The sequence below is a fragment of the Rhinopithecus bieti genome, unplaced genomic scaffold, assembly GCF_001698545.2.
Source record: "Rhinopithecus bieti isolate Rb0 unplaced genomic scaffold, ASM169854v2 scaffold_22745, whole genome shotgun sequence".
In the NCBI taxonomy this organism is placed as follows: Eukaryota; Metazoa; Chordata; class Mammalia; order Primates; family Cercopithecidae; genus Rhinopithecus; species Rhinopithecus bieti.
The window spans coordinates 120,293-127,858 of NW_016810815.1; positions in this window are offsets into that span (position 1 = coordinate 120,293).

Genomic DNA, 7,566 nt, shown 5'->3' on the forward strand with positions numbered 1-7,566 from the left:
GAGGCCTCTATGGAGGCAAAAAGACACCATAAACAAAGTCTAGGGTCTAGGAAAGGTGACTCACGTCTGTAATCCCAGCACTTTGGGAGGCTGAGGTGGGAGGATTGCTGGAGGCCAGCAGTTTGATACCAGTCTGGGCAATATAATGAGACAATCTCTACAAAAAAATAAAAAATTAGCTAGCTGTGGTGGCACACACCTGTGGTCATAGCTACTCAGGAGGCTGAGGCAGGTGGATTACTCGAGTCCAGAAGTTGAAGGTTACAGTGAGCTATGATCACACCACTCAACTCTAGCCTGGGTGACAGAGTAAGACCCTGTCTCTAAAAAATAAAATAAAAAATAAACAAAGCCTAAAGATGACTAAGTGGAAGCAGCCGGGCACGGTGACTCACGCCTGTAATCCCAGCATTTTGGGAGGTCGAGGCAGGCAGATCACTTGAGGTCAGGAGTTCGAGACCGGCCTGGCCAACATGGTGAAACCCCATCTCTACTAAAAATACTACAACTAGTCAGGCGTGGTGGCGGGTGGTAATCGTGGGGCTGAGGCAGGAGAATCACTTGAACCCAGGAGGTAGAGGCTGCAGTGAGATCACACCACTGCACTCCAGCCTGGGTGAGAGGAAAACTCCATCTCAAGAAAAAAAAAAAAGACAATAAGCAGAAGCAATACTTTTAATGTATATGAGGTTGAAGCCCACACTACGTAATAAGTCACTACAAATAAATAACAAAAAGATTATTTCCCAAATTTAAAAATGGACAAACAAAAGATGTAGACAGGCAATTTACAGGAGAAATTAAAATCACCAAAAAATATGAAAAGATGATCATGAAAGAAATACAAGCACTGTAGGATAGCTTTTTTTCCTCTTTCGGTCAAACAGATTGGTGAAGATGGAGAAAGTGTGGGAATGGCCGCTTTCTTATACTGCTGGTGGGAATATAAATGTGTATGATCTTTTTGGAGGGCAGTTTGTCGACATCTCTCAACAGTAAAATGCAAATACTCTTTGACTCAGTAATCCCTGGACTGGAACCTGGTGCCGCCTGACTCCAGATCTCGTGTTCTGAACCATGACTACCCTCTGTGAGTGATGGTCAGGCTTGGGTTGGAAAGGGCAGAGTTGGTTGATCAATGGGGAAACTTGTGGATTTGACCGTGGGAGGCTTAATCAGGACAGACTGCTGTGGGCGAGTTCTTTGTGACCTTTATCTTCTCGTGTGACTGGCTCAGATATTAGCAAGGAGCCCAGCACAAATCAATACGCCCTTGGTCAGCCACTTCGGTGGCTCGCCTGCCATTCCAGTTCTGCAAATAATTGGAGGCCAGTCACCGATGAATCAGCACTGACCGCCCTTGGCAAGCAGGGCTGGGGAGACGACTTGGCATGGCATGGCTGTGAAGCAGTGTGAAGCAGGCACTATGCTGGGTGTCAGGTGCTCGAGAGAGCGGGCCAGCTGGGTGGCTGCCCTCAAGGTGACTTGGGCAAGTGGTATTCCCTGTCCCTACCTCAGTTTCTCCTTTCTTTCTCTTTCTCTCCTTCTTCTCTCCCTTCTTCCCTCCTGCCCTCCCTCCCTCCCTTCCTTCCAATGAGAATGAAATACGCACCAGCTGTGGTGGAGACAGAAGACAGAAGGCTGAGCCCTCATTTTCTTTGCATACAGATTTTTGGTAACATGAGCACACAGAGCAGGGAGTGGGCAGTGTACCTGATTGGGGGATAGGATGGGAGGGGATGCCGGAGCTAAAGCTAGACATGGAGTAGGTGTCACTAAGTGGGCAGGGGGGTAAGCCTAGGACCTCTGGGCATCAGGGCTGCAGGGGCCCAAGGAAGGCAGGCAGGGAGGGGCTGAGCGGTTGCTTCCAGGGGGTCCTGAATGCCAGGCTAAGAACCTTGGATTTTATCCAGAGAATGACAGGGAAAGGCTTTTGTTTATAATATTCTTATAATTATATATTGTTAAATTACAAAACTAATTCATCTTATAAAAATCCAAACAGGCCGGGCGCGGTGGCTCAAGCTGTAATCCCAGCACTTTTGGGGGCCGAGACGGTGCGCGTCACGAGCGTCAGGCAGATCGAGACCATCCTGGCTAACACAATGAAACCCCGTCTCTACTAAAATACAACAAAAAAAACCTAGCTGGGCACGTGGCGCGGGCACCTGTAGTCCCAGCTACTTGGGAGGGCTGAGCAGGAGAAATGGCTAAAAAAAAAAAACCCAGGAAGCGCGAAAAGCTTACAGTGAGCCTGCAGATCCGGCCACTGCCCACTCCAGCCTGGGCAGCCCAGAGCGAAGACTCCATCTCACAAATAAACAAACAAACAAACAATATCCAATAATTTTTTTTTTTTTTTGAGACAGAATCTTGCTCTGTTGCCCAGGCTGGAGTGCAGTGGCATGGTCTATACTCACTGCAACCTCCGCCTCCTGGGTTCAAGCGATTCTCCTCCTGCAGTCTCCCAAGTAGCTGGGATTACAGGCACCTGCCACCATGTCTGGTTAACTTTTGTGTTTTGTTTGTTTTTTGAGATGGAGTCTCACTCTGTCGCCCAGGCTGGAGTGCAGCAATCCTGACTCACTGCAACCTCTGCCTCCCGGATTCAAGCCATTCTCCTGCCTCACCCTCCCAAGTACCTGGGATTACAAGCGCCCCCCACCACACCCTGCTAATTTTGTATTTTAGTAGAGATGGGGTTTCACCATGTTGGCCAAGCTGGTTTTGAACTGCTGACCTCAGGTGATCCAACCACCTCGGCTTCCCAAAGTGCTGGGATTACAGGCATGAGCTACCATGCCTAGTCCCTTTTTTAAATACATAGATTCTTTTCCTTTTTTAATTAAAAAAAAAAAAAGAGGAGGGATCTCGCTATGTTGCCCAGGCTGATCTCAAACTCCTGGGCTCAAGCCATCCAGCCATCCTCCTACCTCAGCCTCCCAAAGTGCTGGGATTACAGGCATGAGCCACCATGGCCAGCCTATATATATAAATATATATATACACATATATGTGTGTGTGCACATATATATATATACATAATTTAAATATTTATTTGTTTAGAGACACGGTCTTGCTGTGCTCACCAGAAGAGCCTGGACCTTTTGGGCTCAGGCTATCCCCCCACCTCAGCCTCCCGAGTAGCTGGAACCACAGGTGCACACCATCACACCCAGCTAATTTTAATTTTTTTGTACAGATGGGGATCTTGCCATGTTGCCCAGGCTGGTCTTGAACTCCTGGGCTCAAGCGATCCACCGCCTCAGCCTCCCAAAGTGCTGGGATTACAGGTGTGCGCTACCATGCATTCCTTTGACCACCATTTTGGAGCATCAATTACGTGGCAGGCCCAGTACTGGACATGGGGACTCTACAGGAGAGGCATTTGACCCTGTGAAGCTCACAGTCTAAAGGGAGACAGAGCTAAGGAAACGACATCACAAGGTTTGTCCAGGGCTAGATAAGGATAAGGATTCTCTAAGGCCCTCCCACTTTCTCCAGGTGTGACTGTATTCTGGAGCCTGCAGTCACATGGAATTCCTTAGTTCCTCTCTACTCCTTCCCCACACCTAAGCCAGTACTTAGACTCCCTAACCTCCCAACTCCAAGAACCGTGGGACATTCAATCAAAATCAAAATAACTGGGAATATTCAAAAGGCTGTACATCCTTCCTGGGCTCTTTAGCTTTGACCATGACTTTCCATAACTATTATCATTGCTCAGCAAGTGCTGTCAGCGCTTCCTCTGAAATGGGTTCCCTTTCTTTTGCCATCGCTCTGTCTCCACCCTGGTTACCCTGGTCAGACTCCCACTGGGATGGCTGTAATTGTCTCCTCAATGTCTGCCTGGTTCTATTCTTGCCCCCCTGCCAATCAATCCATTCTCAGCAACCAGAAGGAGTGTTTAAAATGTTAATTTGGGCCAAGGTGGGTGGATCACCTGAGGTCAGGAGTTCAAGACCAGCCTGACCAACATGGAGAAACCACGTCTCTACTAAAATACAACATTAGCTGGGCGTGGTGACACATGCCTGTAATCCCAGCTACTTGGGAGGTTGAGGCAGGAGAATTGTTTGAACCCAGGAGGTGGAGGTTGCGGTGAGCCAAGATCGAGCCATTGCACACCAGCCTAGGCAACAAGAGCAAAAACTCTGTCTCAAAAAAAAAAAAAATAAGTTAATTTGGCCGGGCACATGGTGCATGCCTGTAATCCCAGCACTTTGGGAGGCCAAGCCGGGTGGATCACCTGCAGTCAGGAGTTCGAGACCCATCTGACCAAAATAGTGAAACCCGTCTCCACAAAATACAAAAAATTAGCCAGGCGTGGTGGCGCATGCCTATAATCCCAGCTACTTGGGAGGCTGAGGCAGGAGAATCACTTGAACCTGGATGACAGAGGTTGCAGTGAGCTGAGATCGCACCATTACATTCCAGCCTGTGCAACAAGAGCAAAACTCAGTCTCAAAAAAAAAAAAAAAGAAAAACATAAAAAATGTTAATTTGAATCCTGTCACCCTTCTGCCTGCTCACATGTTCCAGTGGTGTCCCCTGGGACTCAGAATAAACCCTAAACACCTGCTAGAGGTTGCAGTGAGCTGAGATCGCGCCACTGCACTACAGCCTGGGCAACAGAGTGAGACTCGGACTCAAAACAAAAAACACCTCCTAGGCCCACAAGGGCCCATGCGCACAGGCCTCTTTGCCCCACCACTCTCTGTCCCCTGTACTCACTCTATTCTAGTCACACGGAGTCCTCCAAACATGCCAGCTCATGCCTCTGTCCCCAGAGCTTCCTGTACCTGGGTCTGCCTTATTACTTGGGTCTTGGCTAAGATAATACCTCATAAAAGCCTTCCTTGACCACCCCATCTGTATCAGGACTCCCAGCCCAATCATTCTCTCACCTTTCCCTGGGTTTCCTTCTCCAGACTACTTGCCTGTGGTCTGGCAAACAATTATCTTGTTTGGTACTAGGTTCCTTATGCATCTGGTCAGGGCCTCGGGGAGGTAGGACAGGCCATGCTTGGGAATCTGGGGGGCTGGGGAAGTGTGGAGCTCCCTGCTCCTTTCACAGGCACAGCCTCTTGAAATCCTCACAACATTCTGGAAAGGTGGAAATCCTGATTCCCATTTTACAGGTGAAGAAACGTGGCTGAGATGGGAAAGTTTATGGTATTCTTCAAGATTCCTTTCTACACATGCAAAGGTGCATCCAAAGCTTGTGTGGCATCGGTTGCCAATGGCAAAGTAGCCAGATTTTGAACTCAGCTCTGTTGCAAGTGGTCCCAGCCAACCATACCGAACCCCTTTCCAATTCAGAGACCTGAACCAAGGCCACACCGCCACCATGCAGCAGAGCCAGCATCCTAACTCAGGCTTGTCTCACCCAAATCTAGCACGCTGTCCTGGCACCACTCTCCCCCTTCCCCAGGCACCATCAGGGAAATGAGGGAAGGGAAATTTCCTGGGTTCCCAGGCCACAGGCCGCAGAGAGATAAATACCCAACCCCAGCTAAGCCTGGCAGTCAGGCCCACCCTGCTTCCTGTTGCGTGGCGCAAGTTTACTCAGGGTCATAGCTGAGGAGCCAGCCAGGCACTGGGATGTCCTTGACTGGTTCTCCACTCTGAAGTCCCCTCCTGGGGTCAGGTAGCCACAGGCTCTGCCCTTGTGGAGCAGCCCCAACCAAGATTAGTGAGGCGAGCACATCCCACACTGTGCAGCACAGTTTAGCACTCCGAGCCTGTGCTTCAGGGGCAAGACCCCAGGCAAGTGTTTTAAATCCCCTAGGCCTCAACTTCCCCGTTTGGCAAAGGGGACACACAGTCGCATTGGAAGCTGCTGTTAACACTTTTCTTTAATCTGGTTAATTCTGTGATCTAAATTATGGGACAAACTGCAGAGAAGTATGGATTGCCACCCATCTTGCATCTGGGAAGCAGGAAGAAATCAGTCCTTGGTCACCACATGTCCAGACCTAACTCATACCTAAGTCCAGTCAAACCTGTCTCTCAAAAGCCTCAGACCTATCCTCTTGCTTTCTCCACAATGCTGAGGTTGCACTGTCATGATCTCTTGCCTGCATCACCAACAGACTCCTCATCCACTCATTTCCCACCTTGTCCCCTTCACACTGCCTGCAGCTAGAGCAAGCTTCTTAGGACAAAAAGCAATTCCGGGCCTTGCCTGGTGGCTCACACCTGTAATTCCAGCCCTTTGGGAGGCCGAGGTGGGCGGATCACCTGAGGTCAGGAGTTTGAGACCAGCCTGGTGAACACGGTGAAACCGGGTCTGTACTACGAATACAAAATTAGCGGGGTGTGGCGGCACGCACCTGTAATCCCAGCTACTCAAGAGGCTGAGGCAGGAGAAACGCTTGAACCCGGGAGGCAGAGGTTGTAGTGAGCGGAGATTGAGCCATTGCACTCCAGCCTGGGCGACAAGAGTGAAACTCCGTCTCAAAAAAAAAAAAAAAAAAAAACCAACAAATCTGACCAGGACACTCTCCATCTCAACGCGTGTCTGTGGTTTCCTCCTTATGGTCTACAAGACTCTGGGAGATGTGGCCTTGCCAGCCCCATCTCTTGCCCATCTCTCAAATTGCCACAGTACAGCCAGATGTAGTTGCCCAAAACTTTCTGCGGGCACCACGATCTCCGGCCACCAGGTCTCTGGCAGCTCCCTATGCCTGGACCCTGCGTGACTCAGGGCACGCATCCTGTGGATGGCTTGGGTCCCTTTGTTCGAGAAACTTTCTCTCTGAGTCTGCGCCCCAACCCATGTCAGGTGCCTCCTCTGAGCTCCCCTGGTTATATCCCCTGTTACAACTCTTACCCATAGATTTGTCGCTGCCTGTGTCCCTGTCTGCTTCTCCACCTGGTGGTCTTGAGTTGCGAGCATTTGGAAGGGGCAAGCCCACCAGGTTCCCCACTAGGTCCCAGCCTGGCTCAGCGGAGACTGTTCTTAAACATTTGGGGACTGGATGAATGAACCACAATATGCCGAGGGGCCCAGGAGGTACAAGGCTTTCGAGTGGGCTCTGCCCCCAGAACAGCTAACTAGTCAGTGAGACCAGCCACGCTGGGCAAGAAACTAAAGGACAAGAGAAGGCTTAGATAACAGCTTGGAATGTTACAAGCTGGGTCACAAGGCTGCGTGACGGACTGCGCCAGAGCCACCTCCTCGACGAAGCCTTCCAGACGCTTCTCTGCTCAGTGCTGAGGGGCACTAGAGATTCAGGGAGAGCAAGCGACCTGCCAGGGGCTCTCTCTGGGCGCCAGCTTTCTGAGAAAGGAGACTCGCTACCTTCCGGGCCTGCTTCAGGGTTCTACGAGCTCAAGTCTGGCGGGACCCTGGAAGGCCGCCGCAGCCACAAACTGTTTCTCCTTGTCATTGTTTCTTTTCTTCTGCTCGCGCTCTCCCTGCCCCGCCAGCCCCGCGACCTCCCACTGCCTTCCCAGGGCCCCTCTCCCTTCCCTCAGCTCCGCCCTGCCCTAGGAGGCGGGCCCGGCCGCACGGTGCACCAATCCAAGCGCCCCGAACCGCCTCTGCCTCCCACGAGTCCC